Raw genomic sequence first — 5,507 nt, forward strand, 5'->3', positions numbered from 1 at the left:
GATCGAGGACGCCCCGTCATCCCGATCTCCATCGGCATGGTGGACGTTCCAGAAGCACTCTGCGACTTTGGCTCCAATGTCAACATTATACCCAGGGTACTCTACGAAAAATTCTTTACATATCCTTTATTAGAAACAACCATGTGTTTGCAGTTTGCAGATCAGACGATAACTTTTCCAAAAGGAATAGTGAAGAACCTTTGTGTCTGAGTTGGTACCTTATATGCCCCAGCAGACTTCGTAGTGGTAGAGACCGGAAATGATGAGAGAGCACCTATCATCTTAGGGAGGCCATTCTTGAACACCACGGGAGCTATCATCTACGCCAGTACTGCCAAGATCAGTTTCTACGTCAAAGGGAAGAAGGAGACATTTTTCTTCAAGAACAAGACTACACAAATTCCAGATCAATCCAGATGTGAATCAAGGAAGAGGACCAACAGGAGGAACAGGAACAAGCAAGTGTGGACCGAGTCAGCTAAGATGGTCACTGTAGTTCATGGAGGCCAAGATCACCAACTCAAGTCACCGCTTTTGACCAAGAAGGACGACCCAGGAATGCCAAGCATTTACTGCTCCATAAATGGATACAACTTCTACAAGACATTTTGTGACACCGGATCGGGCGTCAACATAATGGCCGCAGTCACCTATCGGCTCTTGTTCGGAACCATGCCACTAAGACCAACATACATTCAGCTCCAGATGGCAGATCAGACATTTCGAGAAGTTAAAGGAATAGTAACTGATGTCCCAGTCAAAATAGACGATCACTTTGTCTACACAGACTTTCAGGTTATTGACATGGGAGAAGACGAATACGATCCACCCATCATCCTTGGAAGACCGTTCCTCAGCACCGTTAAAGCAATTATCTACATTGGAACCGGAGAAGTCCATATGCACTTCCCCTCAGAGAAGGTACGCCGTTACTTTACTGACCCTAACTATATCATTGAAGAATCTAAGCAGGTCAGAAAGAGACGCAACCGCAACCAGAGGAGGCAAATCATCAAGGACGGATGGGCAGACTATGAAGGAGAAGTTGTAAGGTCAGAAGACGTAGAGTTTAAACAGAATTATCCAGAGGAGACGGAAGCACCGAGTCAGGTATGGAAAAAGAAGATAACTATACATGAAGAGGAGGCACTGCCGGAAGTACCGACTACGCCACCCAACGAACCTCAGGACGATTAAGAAAATGGAGAGTCCCGTTCGGAGGACTTAAAAACACCGAACGCCTTGCCAAGAGGTAAACTTGGTAGTTATCCTTTCCCTTTCAATTATTTCAAATAGTTTATTTAGTTAATCATGTTCATGCTATCTTAAAAAGAAAATAAAAATATAAAAAACAGTAAGCCCCATGTGAGTATACGAGTGGCATAAAACCCATAAGTACATTCACTGTGGTGGCATAAAAATAAAAATAAAAATTTCTTTTCTGCTTTATAAAATGAAAATATAAAAACAGGGAGTAATAATTATTAAGGAGTCTCAACATGATAAAGGCTAGATATTTATGCTAACACTTAATCAGTTCCACAAGCTTTGTTGTCTATTTGAGCTCCACAGAATTTAAGAAGACTAGCAGACGGAGGACATTCGAATCGCTGTCAGAATGCTGCTGACTTTCAAATACACCTCTGCCACCTGTTAGCTACATCAAGAGAAATTACGTCAAAATTCAGCTTGGGGGAGAGCACCCCCATTTATCTCAATAAGTATTTCTATCTATCTATCTTTATACTTATATTATTTTAGAATATAAATATACATAACTATGGAAAAATCAAATAAAGATTTTATGCTTATATATATATATGTCTTTTGCTTAGTGTGTTTAATAAATAAATAAAGTGGCTATGCTAATCTGTATCTAAAATAAAACTTAAGCATGGATATGATGAATAGTTGCTCTGCCTAATTTGCACATTTTAAGTTCTCTCTCAAGTTTAGACATAACTCTTATAATTTAAAGCTTGCTCTAGACCTAAACTTGTGGGATGAAAACTTGATCTGAAGTCTAAGTTGTTAACGGATATGATATGGGAAGGTTGAGCTGTTGTTTATCTGTTCCTAGAGATGCTAGAATTCTGGAGAATTTTATCTTTGAAAATCTTTAAAATGTTGCATGATGAGTTCCTGTATGATGAGAGTTTAAATTCCTACCACAGCTATATATACATGCTTGCTAGACTTTGAGCCACACATTTACTATTTACTGCTTATGAGCATTGAGTGTGGTCAAGCTGTGTAGACCCTTAGGAACTTGTCATGTGGTTAAATCAAGATTTCACTTGCACGTTCACTCATATATGCTACTTCTACTCCGGAAGTACCATCCACATATATCCATCCATTTCCATCTCCAGAACCACCTAAAAATATTCTACTCCTAATCCAGGAGAGAATAACCAAAAATATTTTTGTTTTTCCCTTGTGAAATAAATGCTCAAGTTATCTTGTTACTACCACTTGCTATATTATCTCATGAGATGAGTGCTCTAAAAAAAAGAAAATAAAAAAGAGAAATACGAGGAAATAAAAAGGAGCAAGTGCTCGGAACCTCGAAAGAAAAGAAAGAGTGAGACGAGAGGTAAAAATGGACAAGTGTCCGATGGTAGAATTAGGGGTGCAAGATACCCACCTGAGAGAAAAGAAAAAGAAGAGCATCTCATTCTCCTCATAAAGTTTCAAAAAAGCAAGGAAGGTATGTATCCCCTCAAAGAGCAAAGTAGAATTAGACTTCCACCACCATTGTTTCTACCATTGTTATCACCATCACCACCATACATCATTCATTCGCCACACATGCACATCTTGATTAAACTTATTGGCTTGTTTCTTTGGATCCATGGTTTAACTATGCAATACATGTCTTGTAAGTATGTATATTTTATTTCCCACCTATGAGCTCCAGATATTAAAGCCTTATTAGAGTAGGGTGAGAGAGAAGGCAATGTCACTATGCCTTATACCACAAATACTACATATCTTGAGAGAAGGCATATACCATCACTGCCTTGGTAAGGATCCAGAAATACCACAAAAGAGAGACCTGAGAGAATCATACAAGGAATCTCTGAGATTTATTTGAAAATCTGCAAAAAACCCCAGAGCTATAGCTGATCAAGAATAAGAGACATGGCACTTGACTAGACTGTTCTATCTTTTAACCACTCAAGACAGAAGTGACGGTTACAGGTCCCATGGTGAAGGTAAAGTAAGTAAGTTTTAAGTCTTGACAGTTTACTCTAACTTAGAGATAAGATCTTATTTAAAAAGCATGTGTACCGTCAATTTTTAAATATATTGCAACAACTTATAATCCATAGCTGAGTCTATCCTTGCTCAGGGACGAGCAAGAGGTAAGCTTGGGGGAGTTTGTTGACGGTCCTTAAGTATCAAATTTAATTATCAAATAAATAAAGAAAAGGATCCAAATGAAATCAACATCTAGACTTAGGGTTTTATCTGACAGAATTCCACGAGTTTTGGTGTTTGTCTATTTCTTCAGGGGGTTATCAGGAAATACAGAAGAAAGGCCCACACGTCGGGATTACGTAAAGATATTAACGTGCTGCGCAATTATCTTACATCTAGAAGACTCCAGAAGCTACGAGACCGAACCGGAGGCCAAACGGGGCCAGAGGTAGGGCGCCCGCCCTGTTCCCCCGGGCGCCCGCCCTCTCTAGGAGTCCAATCAGGACTCTGCTTCGCGGGAGATCTCCACCGACCCAAAGGATGAATCTAAACCATACAATCTATGTCGGTTTGATCCAATGGCCCATATTCACTTGAAGGGACTATAAAACGAGACCCCCTGGCCCCTGGAGGAGAGAGCCTCTCAACCCTAATTCATTGTTCCATCAAGGGAGAAGAAGCCTCTGATCAAGACTAGAGCCACCACATCAATTAGATATCTAGATTAGCATAGCTACATAGGATTAGAACTAGAAGGAGTCAATCTTCGATTGGTTTCCGGATCTGTCAAGAGGATTCTTGGTAATTCTCTAATTGTGCTTCTAATTGCTTTCTAATTATCTTTGTTCTTCAATATTATGAATATGACTTTGTTCTATTTCAATATATTGCTTATGACTTTGCTCTACTTGCTTATATTCAAGATTATATTGTTCTTAGTTTATCATAGTTATGTACTTAGGTTAGTTAGATTGGATCTATATACATGCTTAGGATCGTATAGCGTTTATCCATCGGATCCATGGGTAAATGATAGATATTGTGTAGGCGTGGTGCTTATACCGTATTTATCTGCGATTGTACCCAATATGCCAGATCGTGGGGTGGTTCGTGATAGTGACAGCTTCATTGATTCTTATATAGTCCCCCTCTCGTGTATTGGGCTGGCCGAGCAACATTATTACAGGGGAGTGATTGCTATGTTTCTCATATTCCTTGCTAATATCACTATGCATGGGCGTAGTCTTATCTCGCAATGATTGCTAAGTATGCTTGCACTAACTATGATATGCTAGACTATATAGTTGAGAATAACTTAGGGAATATTCTTGTAGTTCGTTCTAATACCATGCTAATGACTTTCTAGAGTATCTAATTGAGGTGCTTATCATATTTATTATGTGGCTAGATCAGATTAATTATCTTTGTCACTATTATTATTTCATATATCTTTTATGTGACACTTATCCCTGTATGAAAGAGTTAGATAAATGTTCTCAATTATACATGCAATGATAGATGCTCAATCTCATATTCTATTCTGTAATCAATATTGTTGATTGCTAATCCCTTCCCAGTGGTAAAAATATAAATAACGATACCTGGAATACTTCCTGGTTAAAATGCTGCATCGGTATTAATCTGTGCGCTTGCAGATCCCATTCATTATTTATTTAGAAGAGCAATTGCATATTTCAATACCGCGTCTCTTATATCATGCTGGGGATGACAACTTGGCTTAAGTGGTGTGAGGGATAGGTTTGGCATTTTTGGCACCGTTACTAGATTTAGAGAATTTAGTCTACTTTTGGTAATGATGTTAAGAATACCCAACACACGGTATTGAAATATGCAATTGCTCTTCTGAATGAATAATAAATGAGATCTGCAAGCGCACAGATTAATACCGATGTAGCATTTTAACCGGAAAGTATTCCAGGTATCGTTATTTATATTTTTACCACTGGGAAGGGATTGCTAAACATCAATGTTGATTATGGAATGGAATATAAGATTGAGTATCTATCATTGCATGTATAATTGAGAGCATTTATCTATCTCTTTCATACAGGGATAAGTGTCACATAAAAGATAGATAAAGTATGAATGGTGACAAAGATAATTAATCTGATCAGCATAACTCAGCCACGTATAATTATGATAAGCACCTCAATAGATATTCTAGCAAGTCGTTAGCATGGAACTAGGACGAACTACAAGAATATTTCCTAAGTTATTCTTAACTATAAAGTCTAGCATATCATAGTTAGTGCAATTATACTTGGCAATCATTGCAAGACAGG

Source organism: Sorghum bicolor, chromosome 4, assembly GCF_000003195.3.
Source record: "Sorghum bicolor cultivar BTx623 chromosome 4, Sorghum_bicolor_NCBIv3, whole genome shotgun sequence".
In the NCBI taxonomy this organism is placed as follows: Eukaryota; Viridiplantae; Streptophyta; class Magnoliopsida; order Poales; family Poaceae; genus Sorghum; species Sorghum bicolor.